This window comes from Aphelocoma coerulescens, chromosome 9, assembly GCF_041296385.1.
Source record: "Aphelocoma coerulescens isolate FSJ_1873_10779 chromosome 9, UR_Acoe_1.0, whole genome shotgun sequence".
NCBI classification, from domain to species: Eukaryota; Metazoa; Chordata; class Aves; order Passeriformes; family Corvidae; genus Aphelocoma; species Aphelocoma coerulescens.
The window spans coordinates 8,183,627-8,204,117 of NC_091023.1; the positions used below are offsets into that span (position 1 = coordinate 8,183,627).

The 20,491-nt window shown below is 39.7% G+C and overlaps 1 long non-coding RNA gene across 11 annotated transcripts in view; it reads left to right on the plus strand.

Moving 5' to 3' along the window:
• Nucleotides 1–20,491, plus strand: part of LOC138114718 (uncharacterized) — a 216,402-nt gene that overhangs the window by 165,366 nt on the left and 30,545 nt on the right. For 9 of the 11 annotated variants that reach the window (XR_011152753.1, XR_011152754.1, XR_011152752.1 and 6 more), the window contains 2 exons: nucleotides 18,072–18,423; nucleotides 19,033–19,203. This is a non-coding gene — a long non-coding RNA (uncharacterized lncRNA). Of the gene's footprint in view, nucleotides 1–5,881; nucleotides 5,991–18,071; nucleotides 18,424–19,032; nucleotides 19,204–20,491 lie in introns of all 11 variants that reach the window. The other 2 variants (XR_011152760.1, XR_011152759.1) reach the window with 2 other exon arrangements.

Sequence of the window (20,491 nt, forward strand, 5' to 3'; positions counted from 1 at the left end):
TAAGATAAACACAAGCTATATATTTCTCTCAACATGTCTAGTTGATGGCTTTGAGCTACAGATGATAAGAAAGAAGGGAGGGGAGCAAATTCCTCCTCCTAGGTTGTCTGCCTGCCTGTGGCATTCCTAGCAGCCTGTCAGAGGAGAGCAGCTTGCAGATTTTCAGCTCTAAGGGCCTCTATCTGGTGTCACTGGTGCCTTCTGATGGCTGGTGTCCCCAGCCTGGAAGAGAAGGTTTATCTTCTCTTCCGTGCCATTGCCTGCCAGAGGGAAGTTAGGATGGCTGATTTCCAAAACAGGAACTCTTATGGAGGTTGGAGCTCCAAAACTGTCATCTACACTGTAGGAAAGATAAGGCAGTTACACTGAAATGAAGGAGAGAGTTCTTTTTTTGTTTTGTTTTCTTAACCACTGAGTGATGAATCTATCTGAGAATCAGAAGCTGCTTCCAGAGAGCATTTTGGATATTCTGGTTTTGTGTAGTCTCATGAAGCAAAAGCAGGACCCAGCCATGGTTCAGCCTTACCTGCAGACTCAGATGCTGTCTTGCACTTCAGTGCCCAGTTTGATGGGCCAATCACAGTGCTGGTCCCACAGGCACATCTGATGCACTGCTGCATCCCTTCCATCCCTGGATGATAGTGTGAAGCCCTCCTGATTCCCCCAATGACATTCCAGCTATCAGAGTCAACCCCAGTGCCTGTGGTGCTTGGGAGAGCAACTCTGCAGTGACAGCGCTGAAATCTTTCAGAACCCTCTAGAAAAATCCCTTGAGGAACCCACTGTAGTAGGGTGCAGAACAGCTCTGGGGAAGTGAAAGGGAAGAAATAATTTCTAAAGCAGACATAGGAATGAAACAGGGCAAAACCAGTATGTTACAGGGATCTAACTGACATTAAATGGTTTGGATAAAATAGTGCTTAAAATGGAATAGACACACAGTAGTTTAGGAGCTTGTGATTCACCGACGAGCAATGAAGTGGAATCCTTGGGTATCAGCAGTGGGAAATGTCCCCTCTGTTGATAATATTTAGCAAGTATATAGGGTGGTATCATCCTCATCCCGCCCCAGCAAAACCACATATATAAGCTTGATTTAGTGTCAGGCTTTCAGAGATTAGGAATGAAGACTTGTGGGGCTTTTATACAAATCAAAACCATGTGGAGCTCTCAGGGTATCTCCTGATCTGTGTGTGTGTGTACAAGACTAGATTCTTGACTATGAACTTTAGCTTGTTGAGCACACTTTTTGTCTTATTAGCTAATGGAATTTCTGTTTCTTCCGCCATCTGTTCATATTTGAAAGGTTAAGTTTCATTAATTTGCTTACAACACAAACCAATCCTCTTCATGGAACTTCCAAGCAAACACATTTCTAATATGTACTTGCCTTGCTTAGACAATGAAAGTAAATTGACCTGTGAAATTATCACTCAGAATACATGCAAGGTATGCAAGTATCCACTGCTCTCCTGTGCCTTTTACCTGTCTCCATGCACATCACTCCCATGGTCTTTAACAGCAGCAATAATGGCAGAGTAGCCCTGTGCAAAGACCTCTTTTAGGAGTGAGCCTTGTGGTGCTGTTGAGAGAAGCTACATAAACATATACAAGAAATCAGTCTGTGTCCCAAAGCTTTTGAGGCTGAACAGCTAATCAGGCAAAAATGGGAGTAAGGTGTGCAAGAAGTGAATCAAACTGTGTACTTGATTTGTGATTGGATACTGCAAATGTTACATATTTTATCAATATGCTAAAGTAAGCTCTTTGGCAGTCACTCAAAACATTTCTTATGCTTTGCTGGTATATTTTAGAAGTACAACAATCTATTTACATATATGTATATACGTCCATTATATTGCCTCTTGTTTGTGGGCGTATTTATATGACTGTGTTATGTTGTTCTGTCATTTATCTATTATCAGACTTGTTGAATTGCAAGATACTCATAAATATTTTCTTTCCCTTTCAAGGGCAGTGTATACTAGATTCCCTCTAAAGTTAGGCATTTTGGAACGTGAGGAGACAGGAATGATGGGCATTACATTTACATGTGCCAGCTAATCTGCTGATATGGTACCCTTTACTGCTGTCAAGACAACGGAGATAGAAAAGGCAGTGTTTGAAGGAAAAGTCTCAAAAATGGCAGACAAACTTTGTCGCTTTCAGTAGGGAGGGCAGTTATCGTGAGAACATGAACATTACTTGTTTACTGAAGTGTTGTCAAAAAAAACCAATGGGGCAGGAAACATTTTTAAACAACTGAAAAACAAGACTAGGCAATTTCTTCAAAAGTCAATTTGGGGATCTTCAAAAGTCAATTAGAGGCTGAAGTTGAGAATAACCTCTTTTAGGCTGGGGAACATGGGGTAAGCGATCTTGCTGCAGTGTCTGCTTTCTTTTCATCACTGTGCTAAGTTGGTACAGAGCTTTTCCTTTGGGCTGGGGTCATTATTCTGAAGGCCCACTCTATCCCCAGTCATTCTTTGCTCATAAGATGGAGAAAGCTATTGCAGACTTTCCTTGGCAGGTAAAGGCTTGCAAATGTTTACTTGAGAGGTCGTGTGACTGACTTTTTATCAAACTTTTGCACATATGTAATATGCAAGATTCCCTGTGACATTCACTGTGATAGTGTGCAAAAAGTCTCTTCATTCATAATGAAAATACATATTTTGATGATGGTATGTTCTTGGGCTTCAAATGAGATTGTGGATAAATGCATCTTAACCACAAAGAAGCCATTCTTTACAGGCTCCACATGAATTCTTGCTCTTGTAAACACTGGCTTTCTCTTTTTGGATCCCTTTGGAGTCAAGAGGTGTGGGGAAGGAGGGAGCACTAGAAGGTGATGTCCTGGGGACATGAAGGATTGCTGTCAAGCATTGTTTGGGTCTAGAGGGTAGATGTCCAGGGCGGAGAGTAACAGGAGCAAGATAGGGAAGTGTATTGTTGATATTACAGAACAAGGTGATGGAAGAGAGTGCATGGCTTGAATCATAAAATAAAACATTTCCTTGGATGCCAGGTTTCTAAAGTGTATTTTCTTTCCACAGTGCACTAATATTCACCTATAAATAATTTTAAAATATGCCTAACTGTCTAAACAAACCTGTAATCTGATAAAAAGGTCCTGACTTTGCTTCAATAACAATGCCAACATCATCCTCATTTTCCATAGAGCTCTCTCCTTTATGCAATTTTGTCATATGAGTGGGAAAATCTCCCAGTTCCTGTCAATAATGCCAGTGCTCTGTCCTTAAACTCCCTCTTGACAATAGACATTTTCTAGTACATATGTGAAATAAAGCAGTGTGACATTGTTGGGGCAGGTGAGCTGCCGTGATTATCACTCCTGTTCTTTTTTCCACCTAACTTGTCTGTATCATCCCCCTTCATCTGTGGTGACTTCCACACGGTTTATCTTTGGGGAAAAGTATATCTATATTCAGCTGTCAGCCCAAGATCACTCTAAATGTCACTTGTTTGCTTTTATGTCCTTGGTCTTGATGGATGTGTCTGAATTCCTCTGAAGGCACGCTGTTAGGTATTTATCTCATTTTGTGGTAGCATTATCTGCTTTAGGTGCAGCACAAGTGGGTGTCCAGGGGCAAGAGGGAGGGGGAGTCCAGGGCATGAGGAGGACAGGAGGAGGGAAGAAGTGCTCTTCTGTATGTTTGTCTGAGGGTGAGGCTGTGTTGTACAGCAGGGACACTGTGGAGCCACTACAGTCTGTCACAGAGACCTTCATCACAACTGGGCTGCTGAAAATTTCTGCTTGGTTCTGTTATTCAGTCCTAATTACAGACAGCAGAACTGAGTCTCAGGACTGATCCTTTGTGAAGTTTAACCACCTCTAGTTTTTCCAACTTTCAATATAATGTCTTTTTTTTTTTTTTTTTTATCTTACCTGACTATTTGCTTCAAAAACAATTCTGCTGCTCCTGGCTTCATTAATATGCATCCAGTGCAATGTAAATGGCTCTCGAGGCCTCCCCTTGGTAGGTGATTTAATGTGGCAGTTATGAAAGCTGCTCAGCCTGTGCTCCATTAGCATAATAATGAAGCTTCTGCAGCAGCGTTATCATCCTCAGAGGAAATAGCCTGAGTGGTCACAGCTCCTTTAACAAGTACCACTTTAGGATAAAAAGCAAAGGGCTCTGTTTGAAATGCTAGATTGGAATATGCAAAGTGGGAGGGAGTTGTTTGTTGTCTTTGCTGTGCAGGGAGATGGGAGAAGGCAGCTCATCCCCAGCTGGGAGCAGGAAAGAAGGCAGGGAGCTGTGCCAGGCAGGGTCCCCTCTTGGCATGGGGTACCTGGCAGCACACGACCTGTCCTCTTTGGTTCGAAACTCAGGAGACTACAGGAACCAGGCTCTCTTTTAAATCTTTGTCTCCTGTACTTTGCCTCTGAGATAGGAACAAGGGCTGGCTTATTTCCCCATACTGGGAAATTCAAAAATCCAAAATGTGGTGGTTTAAGGCTGTATGTTTGGGTTTTAATTTTTGTGGTTTGTTAACAGGTTAGGGATGTATTACAAGATGGAATAGAAAGCTTTTGAAGAGTTTCTTTTAGAAGCCTTTCTCTGTGACTGAAGGGAAGAGCCAACTTTCATGTAAAAACAGTAGAAATCATAAGTAGCACTCCTCCAATATTATAAAAAAAATATTTTGAATAAGAAACAGCTGAAAATGCAGAGGTGAAGTTTTAGGGTGTTGACAGACTTGGAAAGAATGTGGACAGTTTTCTCTGCCCTTCTTATGGAGTAAAGTGGACAGAGGGAAGGGGAGGCAATACCTCCTGTGTTTCCTGGGTGCCATGGATTCAGTGAAGAGAGTTGAAGCACTGCTTGGCTGGATTTCCATGAGGCTGCTGCCCCTATGGCAAGAATAGTTTAACAACTGCAGCTTACCACTGAGTTTATTGAGCTGTTAATTTAATTTATTTTTAATATGGCAAACCAAACCAACAGTCTTCAGGGGTGATTTTACATCCTACGCAGCCATCCTACTGTTGAGCTCGCACGTTCCAGGGAACAGACAGTGAGTCAGGCTTCTCAGCTTGATCCATATTTGCCCTGTCAGGGCCTGGTACAGGATGGATCCAAATTTAATGGAGACGTTCATGAATGCAAGAGCAGGAAGGAACTGGGGCCTGGCCCTGAGCTCAGTGGGGCTCCTGGACCAACACATGGAGGGTGTGCAGGTGGAGTCAGTCCCACAGTTGAAACTCAAGGAAGCCAAATCAAAATGCTCCAATACTTCTTCCCTGTTGGATACAAAAAATTTCTGCCAGCTTTTGGAAAATATGAAGTTGCCTGAAATTGTCCTTTCTCAGTGACCCTCGATCTTTATTGTTTCTTTTACAGTATCAGATGACTTGTTTTCCTCTTGCACAAAGATTTTTGATTTGCTGCCCAAGGAAGGATGAGGGAGAATGGCACCAGAGATAGGGGTGTTTCACATACCATCCCTTGAATTTGTCTTTGCAACTGATTTCTGCAGCAGTTAAGTTTTTCTGAAGAATTTGTTTCTGGTAATTTTCAAGGATTCTTTTCAAAGAATGGAAACATGATTTGCAGTATAATGTAATTAATGGTTATAATAGAGGATAATAAAACCTTAAAATATTAAAGTAACTCTAACTTACAAACTAAATGCTATGAAGACTTTGAAAAAACCCAGAATACACTAGAGTGTTCCTCAGATAGCTCAGTGGTAGCTAGGTAGAAACGGGTAAGTAAGGAAAATAACTCAGTGGACAATCCTGCTTGATTCCAAATGTTTTTCATGGTAAACATGACTTCACATGATATATCTGTTTGCTCCTGTATGCTGATTTGCCTTATTTCTGAGCCTGGAATTGCTCTTCATCCCAAAGCTTTGCTTCACTGAATGCCTGAAGGATTGAGACAATCCAGCCCTGCTCCCACTGAAGTGGGAATTTAGTCCCTGTCCTTCAAGAGTTCCCTGGAACACTCATGTCTATGGTGAGTTCTGTTGTTGCTGGAAGTGCTCAGGAAAGGTTATGGGAGAGGGAGGGACTTTGACTGTCTTTAGAATCTATCTTTGCATGCCACAAATATCTGCCACATGCTTAGTTTGACTACTAGTGACTGAAACCCAGCTGAAGGATTTGTCCATATATTGTTTGCGCACATTCTCCAGTTACTAAAAGTCCTGTTGCCTTGGCTTCATTCCAAAGTCTCACATCTCATACCTTGTGGCTCTTCTTGGTATTGCCCTAAGCACACTTTCTGGGGGTTATGGACTCTATTTTTAATTTGCTGAAACCACTTTTACACTGATTATGTTAATCACATGCACTTTGGTGACCCCTTGCTCTTTTTGTCTTTCTTCTTTTGCTTGCAAAAGTCCATCGGGAGCACTTAGTCACATCACTTCTTTCTTTTTCCCCTTTGTTCTTTGCCACTTTTTTTGTTTTTTGCTGTTGAAACTGCACTAAAGTACATTTTGACAGTTTAGAGGGTGATCTGTCCCTTTTTTGGTTTCCAGGGAATTGGGTTTCATGGTTTGATGGTACTGGCTGGCAGCTCTGACCTTGGGATGCGGATGGTTCAATCCTTGTATAATTCCACTGTGCACAAGAGTTGGTTTTAGTATGCATAAGTATGCATCAACTGAGAATCAGAGACGGCCTTTTCCTGGGCTTTAAGGTTGACTGCCTTTAGTTATTATGTACCTTCACAGGAAGAGAGAAGGAGAAGATGCAGTGAGCCTGACCTAATCCATTCTTCCACATGGGGAGTAGGGACAGAGAAAAAAGTGTTCTTAAATTCTTTCCCTTTGCCCATCAAGGATTTGAGCAGTCGTCAGCAGTGACCTTTTGCCAATCCTGCTGTCCATTCACTTTATTAATTACAACACATTCAAAAACAGTTAGGCAAATTAATGGAATAAAAAACCTTTGAGGCTATCAAAGGCAGTTGGCACTTAACCAAGAAATTGTCAAGCTGTAACTTCAGGAGTTTATGGAGTGTCCTGGGAAAACACTGTCCAGTTCTCCTGCCCTTCCCTGCATTCATTCCTGGAGACTTATGCAGATGGACCGCCACTGGAACGTGAATGGCTGTTGGCTTCCCTTCCCCCCCTGCAATGTGGTCCTGGGAGAGGGGCTCTGGGGGGAGGCACGGGGTTTCCCTGCCCCTGGTCAGCCTCGTTCCCCATTGACTGTTTTGTGTTCCCCTGGGAGAGCAAGGACCCTCGGGTCCCGTGATTGCCGCAGCTCCTGGGCAGAGCCCCGGCCATGCGGCTGGAGAAATGAACATCTCTGAAACATCTACCAAGAATTGGTCCTTATATTTCTTTTCCACGGGCCTCATTGATTGATATGCATGTTGCAACATCCCTATTGCAACAAGTGGCCACTGCTGCCTGTGGTATGAGAAGGGCATGAGTGAAAATGAATGAGGAATCCTCCTTCTTGGAGTGGCTTTTGCCCTCGTGAGTGGCTCAGGATGCACTGTGAGAGACTCTCTGAATCCCTGCAGTGCCAGACTTTGCCAGTGGGTGCACTGCATGCCCCAGCAAATGGGGTTTTTCTGGTATGGCTCACACCAGTTCATGAGAAAGGCTAGAGAACCAAACCTCAAGGGGTGGGCATCACTCCTGTCTCAGTGTGGTTATAGTAGAAAAGTTTCAAAATGAGGCTTCCTCTGTGCTCTCACCATCTGCTTGCGGCTATCAGTTTGTACAACGTTTATTTTGGAGCTGCTTCTGTCTTACTTCGGATTTGTGAGCCACTCCTGTAGGGTGGGTGACTATCTACAAACACTAGGCTAGAAAACCTCCAGAAATAAGAGGTGCTAATGTCATAACTACTGTAGAGAAATATGCAATTAAACACATTTTTGTTAACAGGCCCTGCTCTGTGGGACATCTTTGACATCAGTGCTGTGAGCTGGCGTCACTACCTTCTGCTGGCTTTGTAACTTTGAAAAGTTCTTTCTTATCTTCTTATTCTACACTTCTCTCATCTGTACACAGTCTAGATATTTATGGTTTACTGTTGTTCTTGGCAATATTAGGGAAAAAGCGTTTTGCAGCATCTTGAAATGAAAGGCTCTTATGCATTAGGTGTAATGGACATGTACTGCTCCCTGCAAAGTGAACCTTTCAGGTGATAAGGCCTGTCATTTCAGATTGAAGAGAAAATAGCTGGAATCATGAAAGGAATTTGATGGTTTCTATTCCTGCTTCTAAATAGAGAGTAGGAGGGCTTTCTATTAAGGGGCTGAAGTTATTATTGTCTTAGAGCTGAAGAAACTGGAGTCAGTAATCCTGACACAGGGACTCTTGCCATTGTTTTTGGTGAAGGATGGATTGTCCTGAGAGCCTATGCAACAGTGTCATATAGCCTTAACAAATAGCATGTTCAAGAAGGTGATATTTTTCCTCTGATCTCATTGATTTACTCGAAGTGCAGGCCAAACCAAAGTGTGTCATGTTTTACCATGTACATGAACCTGTGTCATCACTAAGATGTTACCTTTCAATCTATGGGATTCTGGTACAACTTGTGGTGAAATCACCTGCAGAGAAGGCTTCCCTGTCCTGAAGTGTGTATTTCCAGGCAAAAAAGAAAGGTGGCATTGATGTCTCTATCTGGGACAGTCACTCATGCAGGAAGGACATGTGACTGACTGTGGGCTTGCTTGTGTAAGATCATTACCGATCTTGAACCTTATCCCAGGCTCAAGTGGAAAAAAAGAAGGGTCTTCTAAATTCATGTTACCCACCTAAGGGACTGTCTAACTTATGTATGTCTATTGTTTTTAAGGCATATTCCAGCTTCTAGTAAATAGTTTTGTAAATTTTTTTCTTCCGGTCCAACCAGGAGGAGAGATGCATTTTAAATCTTTTTTTTTTTTTTTTTTTTTCTTTTTAATACTGGACTCATGTTGAAAAAAAACATGCAATGTTTCTTACTTTTAGTAATGCTTCATTTTTATTGAAAGGAAATATTACTGTGTGGACAGACCAGTGTTTGTTTATGCTGTTTAACGGTGCTATGCAACTGGTTTATGTGCTCATAGGTTATCAAACGTGAATTTCTCTTCATGTTCCTTGCAATAAAAAAAGTGATTTTGGACACTCTAGAAATGAGGTGCTACCAGCCTCATTGTATTCTTCTGTGCATTTCAAGGCTGAATGCCTTGCTTCTAATGTGAAGATAAAGAGGACTGTGAATATTAAAAAGTAGCATTGCCAGCTAGAGTTAAACATTCAGGATGAGACATTAACTTAAACCACATGTGAAATACAGCTGTTTTTACTGAGGCTTTCATCAGTCTGCTGGGAAGATTGGTGGGTTTTAATATGTGGTCTCAAGCAGAGCCAATAGAAATGTGTGGAAAATGTGTGTGAAATTAGTGTGTGTCCATGGGGGGTCTGCGGTGTTGTGCATAGCATTTTATTTGTGTTAATGTAAATAATTGTGGTAGTACCTATCTGATTACAAATGCTTTTATTTCCCAGGCATACATAAAAAGAAGTGATCAGATAAATAGATCTGGTGAATCACAGTAACCTGCACCTACATAATAAGCCATGTCCTGGTTTGTTTTTTCCTGTTGATCAGAACAAGTAGGAAGAGCTAAAAACTAAAAATCCTCTGCAGAAAAATATCAGACACCCGAGACAAGGTGGTCACAAAACCACCAAAGACTGATGTTTTTAACTCAAAACCTTAATGCCACTTAACATTTAGGTGCTAAAGATGACTGTGGATCAAAGAGGTGCTGAATTCACAGCTGCTAAAAGAGAAATTGCTGTGCCTGTGAACAGCGATGAGCAGAGAGATGAAAGCTTATCTGTTAACAGGGTATGCTGTGTGAATTCATCCACAGGAAAGGTCAAAGGATAGGAAAATCCGCCACTAGCCATGTGGAGAGCCAGACTTACCTTGGCATGGGAGCTGAAGGTGCTGGTGATGTTCAGTGGATTTTGCTCACATGTTTCTGGCAGGACGGTGGCTGGACATGGTACAGATGTCACCGACCTAATTAACTCCATGTGCAGCTAGGATTCTGGGGCCTTACAGGCAAAGCCTTCATAAAGCTGTGCTAAAGAAAAGCCTTCCTCTGCCTATGCCAGGAGGAGGTATGCTAAGCCTTTCCCAGCTGGAAATCACTCCTGTACCTTTGTGTACAATGATGAGCTACCAAATTTGGTAACAACAGTAGAGCAGACCCTGACAGGAAGGGAAGAGATCCAGAATCACTGAAGTTTTGCCCTTGTGCAGAGACATAATAGGATCTGATAGACATAAAGGACAGCTTTAGAGCAGTTTTTCACTTAATACAAAGATAGCTTGAGTAAAGGGAGAGAAATAGGAAACCAAAGGAGGTGGTGGAGCCTTATTAAGTGTGCATTTTTTTTTAACCTCTGGTAAGTGATACAAGTGATTCAGACTTTATCAGCTCTCTGTGATTTTCAGAAGTGTGAAAAGAAATAAAAGTAGCAAAGAGGCAAAGGCTGGTTTTGTATTGGCAGTCTTAGAGAGACACATTTTGCTTGAACACACTTATAACCAAAGAGGAAATGGAGAAGAGGTCAGGGAACAAAACTCGGTTGACTCCGCACAGGAAAAGTTGGAGGGAAGAACTGAAAGGTAAACACAGTTATGGCTCCAGCAGGAGAAAGTGTGATTTACTGAAAAAGGCAGGGGAATTGCAGTGTGGATTCTTGCTTTGTGCTTATACCTCAACAAATTTTAGGGGAACAAAACCCTGATGCACCGTTAAATAAAAGAGGAGAAGAAAATGTGAAGTGCACCTCAATTTTTAGTGAAGCGCTGTATTATAGTAGCAAATTATTATTCTGTGTAACAGGAGTACCCCCACACTTATGCTTTGTAGACACTGGAAATAATAAAAACCCAAACAAACAACAATCCACAAGCCTATTCTGCCTCTACTGGAGGGCAAGAATTCCCCTCTGGGTGCAGATATTGTAATAGTTGTCATAACAGCAGGTCCAAAAGGGGCAAAGATTTCATTGATGATTTTCAAACACAATCTAGAAATGCAATTAGACCAATGTTAGCATAAGCACATGCTATCACTTTGAGGAAGAGCAGTTTCACCTACTGAAGATCCTTAAACATGCATTTGATATGTGAAACTTGTTCAGCCTGGCATGAAGGCTTGCCTAAGGGGATGTGCTGTAACACAGCAGCCAGAAGCTTGGAACTCATGTGAGATCTTCACATTGGCAGCCCTCAAAAGGGGTGCAAACAGACTGATGTTTCCTAACCTCTGAAAATGAGCAACAACAGTGATGAACAGCATCAAACACAAGCTTTCCTTTCCAACAAACATGCTGCGCAAAGACTTAACAAGAACTAAAGAGCTTCCTGCAGGGGGCTGTCTAATTCCCATCAAAGAAATCTCCTGAAGGGTAATGGAAAATGAGGGAAGGTTTATTGCTAGCTCTGATTTTTTTTTTTTTTTTTTTTTTTTTTTTTTTTTTTTTTTCCCCCCCACTCAGTCGTGCTTCTGGAAGAAAAATAAGGTCATTTCTATCATCCCTCTCTCTGAATCTCACTGCTGGTTCTAGCCCTCTTCCCTGATACCTACAGCACTGGAGCACACAGGCTGTTCCATTTTGTCTTCGCTTCTTTGTCTTCTTTTTTGTTCTGTGTGGAATAGTTGCCATTTGTTCACGTGGGCCACCAGAGATGAAAAAGAAAAAAAGCCGCAGTGTGATTACATGCAAACTTCTTTTTGGACAAAATTTGTCCCTTCAGTTCAAAACTCTCTATGGAGATAAAGAAACTGAACTAGAATTGTAAATGGGACCATGTAAATAACTTGACAGAATTAATGCATTGGGTTATTTTTAGCTTTTCACTTCTCTTACAAATTCTTCTGGGAATAGACTGATTGTTTACCTCAGATGTTTAAATGTCTGCTCAGAATCTTCAAGGAAATTCAATGCATTCATCATAAATTCAGTGGGCAAATTTTCAGGTTTTCATTGTACACTTGGAAACATTGTGTATTTATGTTTTTCAAATGAAACAACTTGGTTACTTCAATTCATGTTTCCACTGTTTCCTGCAAATATGAGCAGGTATAGAGGAGTGAGGGGTGGTCTCTTCTCCCAGATGACAGGACTCAAGTTGTGCCAGGGGACGTTCAGATTGGATATTGGGGAAAACTTCTTCACAAGAAGGGTTGTCAGGCACTGGAACAGCCTGCCCAGGGCTGTGATTGAGTTGCCATTCCTGGACATGTTTAAAAGCTGTGTGGATGTGGCACTTGGGGCCGTGGTTTAGTGGTTGCCTTGGCAATGCTGGGGGAATTGTTGGACTCAGTGATCTTAGAGGCCTTTTCCAACCATTCAGTGAAAACTCTTCTTATCTTCTGGATCATTCAGGCCCTGTGTCTGGGAAGGGAATGTGAAGTGAAATCCCTTGGCTCTAATTACAAATGCATAGGGCATGGAACAATTTGTGGGACAGTAGGAAGTCTCAAGTAGAGGTTAAGGGTCAGTTTGGAGACAGTACTTACTAAAGCTCCCTGATTTTTCATTGTCTGCTAGTTAATATAATAATGGTCAACCAAGAGGTATTTTTTATATATCTTTTTGCTGTTTGAAAATTAAACTTATTCTTCAATTTTGTATTCCAGTGCCAGCAAGAGATCTGCTGTGGTGTTCCTAAAATGATAAATTGATAAAAGTCCTAATAGGAGGAACTCAACAGGATAAAACCAAAATGAATTAACTTGCCAAGACATGGCTAACATCACTGAATTTATATATGTTTCATTAAACCGAGACTTGACAGCTTTATGAGGAAACAGTGGGGTTTGCAGTGTATGAAGAACCTGTAACACTGCCAAGGCTGATCAGGTCCTGTGCCATATAGCCTATTTAATAGACAAATATTTGTACAGTGAAAATGTCGTTTTAAACGACTGGTTTGATAATCCCTTAAGCTTTTAAATGATCTGCAAAGACTGGAAATTCTACCCTGGTGTTTAAGATCTAGCGGAACATTAGATAATCCAAGGAAATTTTTTAAAAAATTCCTAAATTAGGTTCCTAAATTAGGGGTTTTTTTGATGACTTCTGCCTCTTCTTTTACTCACCATTTTTCTGCCATGTTTGTTGGGGAACAAAGCCAGAATTGGCTTGATGTCTGTTCTCCCTGTTGCTGATCCAGTTTATGTCCTACATGCCCATTCAGTTTGTATGTTGCTTTTTTGGATCCACATTTGTGCTTAGGCTGTGGGTCTAAATACCTTTGTATACAAACTTACCTTGACTGAAAAAAGAGTAATAGCAATGGGTAAAATCAAGGCTATTTTTCAAGTTTTGTCTTTTCTCATTGCCACTTGCAATATGGGGAACACCATAGGGCTGTATTTGTGCAGTGACAAGTTAGTGAGTCCATAAGGACTTGTCTGTAAGTTGATCAGCTATTTGTGATCATCAGAATGATGTAAGGATGATTCTTGCAAAGTGTTTATCCCACTGCAACCTCTCAGTCTTGGTGATTTCGTGTGGAGAACCCAGGCTATAAATAACAAATGCATCAGGCCATTCACTTAAGAGTTGTACTTGGTGGTCCTTGTGTGTACCTTCTAACTCATAATATGCTGTGATTCTGTGATCTGACTATAGCAGTTAAAGGAGGTTAATGAGGAAATCTAGTTTCATTTGACTGCATTTTTAAAATCTGAAATCAGTTTCAGATTCACTCTTGTTCTAGCTGCTGTATAAAGCACAACTTCAATTTTCCTTTACAGAACTGGGACTGAGACCTTTCATTTCATTCTTCCCCTTTTTCATCTTTACTTCTATGATCCATGACCTTATTCTGCTTTTTACCTTTCTTCTCCACAAAAGTCAGTGGCCAGTTTGATCTTGGAAAGAAAGAGAGATCACAACACTCTTATTTGAGAATGCAGATCTGAAAAGTCTGATAGTGAACTAGAGAAATAAAAGAGCAAAGCCAAAACATTCCAAGAAAGAAATGGTTAAAGACATGGCAAACAGGAAAAGCACACACACATAAAGATAAATCCAGCAGATATTTTCCTCTCTCATACATGTATTTAACAGAGAAGTCAGAACATAACAGGTTATTTAGTAAATATCACAAATATGATGAGAATAAAATGGCTACAGGAGCAATAGCCAAGCTTCCCAGAATCTGATTAAAATAGTATGTTAGTAGATATATATTTCTCTTAGACTGTGTATTAAAAAAAAAAGTAAATTTCATAAATTCTGCAAACTAAATTTGCATATGACAAAGCAATATTTGGAAGCGTGGCTGATCACATTCAGGGACAGATGCCCTCCACAGCCTTTTAACTCTAATTGCAGCACAGCAATGTGGGCAAAGAATTTACTGGGGTGAGAAGCAGGAAGGAAAAAAAAGTCTTGAAAACTGCATTAATGGAAACAGCAGGCAGGTGGCAATAACCAAATAGCTTTAATTGTCCAAGGAGCTCATGGGAATCAATTTGCTGTGATTATTACCCACATGGCGTAAGGAAGAAATAGCAAATTAAATAGAATGACACAAATGGCAGTAAACTATACCATAGGATTCCCATAGCGAGCTCACAGCAGTTTTGTCCTCAAGGACACGCTGTTTTAGGTAATTTTCTCCTGGAGAAAACAGTGTAGATGCCACTCAGACAATGAAACACAGCTATTATTAGTGCACACATGCAGCCTAACTTGGTAAACCAGATGTATTTTGGGTTTGGGTAGACTGGAAAACTTACAGACCCACAGTGTATAGGATTGATTTCTCCCTTAGAACTACTTTGACATTATTTAGTAGCTTATTCTGAAACAGAATGTTGATATTGACTTCTCTTCTTGTCCATACAAAGCTGTTCTGGGAAACCACACTGAGCACCTATCTCAGACTTACTTGACTTTACAGACAATAGCTTTTGTATCACAGAAAATTTTCAGTGTTAGCAAAACCCCAAAACTTCTATCTACAATTTAACTGAGACTACTGAAATTTTAAGAGAAGGCTCATTCAGAGCAGCTGGTATTCAGCCAACTCATGTTATTCACAGAGGACTTTGGCAATGCACATTCAAGCGTTTGGCTCACCCAGTCACATGAGAGGGATTTACCTGACTAAGCACAGCCACTGGAGATGCCTTAAACCCTCTCATCTGGGCAGAGGTCATCTTCCAGGCCTGCAGTTCTCTCTGTTACACCTGCAGAAGAGATGGCTCATACTGAGGTGTTTGAAATGGCACTGGAGTCCCCTATTTAGGCAGCTGGATGCTGTCTCAGCCTTCTATATCCATTTGCTGCATGGATGCCCCAGTCAATACATTGCTGTTGCCTACAACAGGCTGGGGATGAATCTCCCAAAGCATTTGCTTTTGGCATTGTTCTATCTGCATAAAGAGATGCCCTTTGACAGAGGAAGGGCTGGCTTTCCAGAGCAAAATGTGAAGTATTTGCTGGGGACGTGAGCGACAGCAGGGTTTGAATTCCTGGTCTGACTCAGGCAGGCTGGGTTTGAACCGGGATCTTCCACATCTTCAGGAAGTGCCTTAGTCGTTAGGCCTTCAGCTAATCACAGGCCCTGAGTTAATTCCTGCCAGACCTTAATTATTTGAAAGCGATGCATTTCTGCAAAGAAGCTTTGATTTTTAAAGAGATGACATTTCTAAAATGAAAAATCATTTTCAATGAAAGAATCCTAACTAATTAGGACATTGATTGGTATGGGTCTCTCAGACAGGATATTCCCTCTTTTTTCAAAGGGGAACATTCAGGAAACAAGGACAGAGTTTTGCCTTTGAAAGAAAAGAATATTAATGACTGTTTCTCTGCTTCTCAAGAGGGAAACTTAAAATAGATCAGAATGGTTGCGATGTCCCACTAGAAATTCCCTTGCTGCATGACCAGACTAATTCCATAAGTGAGCTTTGGGTGTTTAGCTGTCTCAGATGCCAGGCATGCTGATTCCACATTATTGCGTGTTTGCTGCTTTCTCTCCCTACACTTTCCCACATTTTCCACAGGGTAATAGCTGGATGTATTCTAGTGGAGCATCTGTACAAAAACCTTCAGCAAGAGGACTCAAATGATGATGCAAAATCTGCACAGTTAATTTAAAACTAATCCTAGTTTCTATCTGGGAAGCATTAATTGGGATCCGTACAATACACATATTATTTAGTTTGTCTGACAAGGTCTAGCAGACAAACTAAAAAGCATGCCTTTAACTAAACTCTAATCTTTAGAGTAATGGGTTCCATTCATAGATCTGGCTCAGCATATAGATTTTGAGAAACTTCCTTTAGAGTCTGCACTCAGAGCATATTTCGACATTTTAAATGTATTATACAGTTTTGATTTATGGCACAATTAACTTTAAAAAGTGCACAGCAGTTCAGAAAATAAATTTCATATACCAAATATCTCAAGTAATCAATGTAACTCTCATCCCTTCCCCTTTTTTAATGGAAAACAAAAAAAATTAAACAAATGCCTTCTTTTCATTTTTTCAATATCGTTTAGAATGATTTCAACAAGCTAAACAAATCCAGTGGTGAGGATTCTCTTAGAAAACCTTTGCATTAATTTCCTGCACTACATAAACAATTCTTCATTACAGCTACAACCTCTGGCAATGCTACAGCATTTCTTAATAGCCAATAATATGGAATTTACAGAATATGCAGTAAAAAATTTAGAAAGCAAGTGCTTGAATCAAATGTACATTCCCTTATTGTGTGTGTATACCTTAGCAATTGCACATGCTATGACAGGTTCTTCAGCACTTATAGCAGCAGGTGATATCTTACTGTATGCTAATAATAATTAAGGCAAAAATACCCTTTCTGTGTTTGTGTCTAAAAATGCCTTGTGTTGTGATAGCAAAACTACAATTTGGAATTGAATTAACTTCTATGTTTTTACAATTGCCTGTTCTGAAAAGAGTACAAAATTTAGGGGATGATTATTGAAATTTAATATATGAACATTGTGAGAATGTGTCTGTGCACGTCTGATATCCAGATTATCACAGTAACAGACAAAAATTACTTTTCAATGATAAAACTTTCTTGTAAAGTCCTTTTAAAATGTTTAAAGCTTAACATTGTCATGGCTGGCATGAGAACAACCTTTGGGAAATTGGTTAATTCCCTTAAAAATGATTATATTTTTAAAAAGAAACTTAAACCGCCTTAAACAAAAGTAAACTGCAGCTGATGCCAGCAATGAGTATTTTGTGCTGCACAGTATTTATTTAAAACCATTGGCAGCACTCTATTTTTAAATCTATATTTGAATGCCATGATTCTTTTCAGGGAAAGGAAAATTTAACTATGTAGCATTTAGCAATCAATTATGAAGTGTTTTGTGTAATAAATATAGCATGTAATTGTGCTGTTTATGCTGGTAAAACATTTATGCATCATATATATGTATATAAAATCATAACAGTAATCATGTGAATGTAAATCAAAAGTAAAGCAATGCCATGCATGAGGGACAGATGCAATTCACATGAGGACCTTTTGGTAAAGTAGTGCAGAAAACATGATCTGAGATAATTAGAAATGTGCATTCTTAGGAAATAATAAGAAAACCACCTTATATTAACTGAGACTCTCATTGCTGTGCACAAGCCAGTGAGAATGGATTTGCTTGAAATGGAATTGGTTTATCCAGCTGGGCTGTATGAAGGTACAGCTCAGTGAAAGCTGAGCAGCGTGGCACACAAATCAAGCTCTGTGTGTGTGACATGATGGGCTGAATGTCCAACCTCAGCCCTCTAATCCTGACACAAGCAGATCTAGGGATATTTAGTGCCTAATTAAAGACACCAACTGGCTGCTCTGTGCCGCTGGACATAGTGTCAGTCAATGTGGTGGTGTGAGGGTGCCTGAGAGAATTCAGTCTGGAGAACTTGGATGTTGAGTGTAAAATTAATTCATTATTTTTCCCAAATGTAATTTTGTTCATAAATGGTAAGGAGAAAAATAGAAGTACCAAGTCCTGACAAGATTGCAGAAGAAATTTTCATCTTTATTTGCTTCTTTCAGTAAAACTTAGATGGAAATGCTTGGAAGAAAAATAGACATCGTTAACTCCTAATCAGTGTTCATATACTAACAAAAAACATCCTCCTGTGATCTGTTCATCACATTCATATGCCAGGTGGTTCTTGAAGAATCAAACATTCTCATAAAAAAGTGCTGCTTGTAGCTGGAGCTTCGATGTGGACCTTCTTTGATTTGAAGGGAATCGCATTTCGGAATTGTCTCATTATGACTAGAGTGTGGATATTTATCCTAAGAAAAGGCGTGACAGAAGGAAGACGTGGCTGGATTCAGAAATACAGTCCTCTAATGAGATGGGAAGATGTGCTCTATTTTATGTGCCTGTTTGCCTAAGGTATGTGTTTCTTCAAACCCACAAGCCTAAAATGTGTCACCTAAAAAATATTGCACTCTGGGTCCAGGATGTCTGGCAAGCAGTGCCTGAAGTGAATTGAGACTCTTAATTCTTCCTAGTACATACAGATAACAATAATTTTCATTCTGTAACAGGCAGGGTAGCCTAGAGCTCCAGGGCGTAAGCCTGATATCACTGATATCTGGTGTAAATTTGAAAAATATTCTACTCAGAAATCCATTCTGGAGGGAAGAATGTAAATGTCTAACACTTTGTTCACACCCATGCTTACATCTTTGGAGGTTTGTTACTAATAAAAATACTTACAAGATTTTTATTTCATAGGAAATAACATGTTCCTGTTTATAATTTCAAGGAAGCAAAAATAATAATTACCTTTTCTTGTGATCATTTCCACTACAGTTTGCTGAGATAACACAAATAAGAAGTTTTGACTGTGAACAACTAGAGCAGCTCTAGTTTTTACTAGAGACTGAGGTGTTTCATTAAAAAAAGGAGTTCTGTAATTCTTAATTGTTATTTATAATTCATGTTGAAATAAAGAAAGGAAATAAATACAGAAATTAAGATGCAATTTTTTTTTTCCAGGAGATCTTAGCAGGCTTTTGAAATAGTATTGGCACAGACATTCAGAAATTCACATTCTATATGTGGTACATACAAACAAATCCTACACTTGTTCTCCTCTTTGAAAGGGCTGAAAATTTATCTAGAGGAAATCCTTGGCTAATTGGGAAAACTTCCGAAATATCTTGCAAGGTATGTTTGAGTTATTTGCATTTTTTTTGCTTTGGTAATTATGAATAGAAAATGAGCTCAGCCTAACAATCTGAGTTGGTTAAGAAATAAGGAAAAATTCAGCCTTAATATCTAGATGAGACAAATAATTATAATAGTAGGTGGAAGCATAAAAGTTGCTTAAATTAAAGAATTTTGAAATGTTTCTATATCTTACTTTCATGGTTATATTTTCTCATTTTTGCTGCATGCAGCAGTGAGCGACAGAAATGGATAGATTGTGCTTATTGCCTGGGCTGATGGTTGTTATATCAGCTCTAATACATTGCCACAGAGCAACCTGAGATTTAGTATAATTTTAATATAAATGCATTATGGGAATCGAAGGGCACTTACGGATCCCAATTACTTCTGGGAACTGAGGGTAAAACCAGTCCAGCTCCAAGTCCTTTGAAGGTGAATGCAGACGAGAGAGATTTATAGAAAACATTTTTATTTTATTTGTAGTAATGCATGTTTGAATTCCACTTAGCTGTAGTAGTGGTTTAGAACTTGGAAACCAGTAGCTAGGTAGAGGAAAGAAACACAAATCGTTGCCCAGGGATAAGAGAGCAGAAAGAATTCAGCCATTTTATATTTTCTTTGGCAGCAATAAAGGACACAACCCTTTACTATAGAAAATTATTTTACTATAAGAAACTAAGTTTTGTTAGTTCTGTTGAACATAGAAAAACAGTGCTGAGCTGAGAGCTGTTTGCTTGTGCTACCAACGTTCTGCTGTATACTGAGCATAAAAAGTAGTAAAAATGTATTTCTAATATTTTTCTATTTTAGTATGTTTTATAATAATTGAAAATTTAACCTTGTATGTTTTTCTACTCCTATTATTATATTCCAAAACTACTTATGAGCAAGAAGTAGACAAAAGTATTTCACCTAAAGTGTAAAAAGCTTTTTAAAGTTATTAATGACAAACTGACAACTGAAGATGAAATAATAAAGGGGAAATGCAGGTTACAGATTTGCCAATGCTCTTTTCAGTCTTATTACTGGCAAGAGAATTTACATTCCATTGCTACATCTAATAGACTGCTTGGAAAGTAAAGTATTTGACAAATACCTTAATATTTTATGGGAATACCTTTGTGTCTGTAAAGCACTGCAAGGAAATCATCCACGATTTTTTCCAATGCCAGTACCCATCTCTGCCAGATGAAGGGAGCAGGTGACTCAGTTGATGTGTACAACTGATAGTGCAATTGCAGTAACCACTTTGTTGTGCTGTAAAATCCATGTATATCCTTTCAGG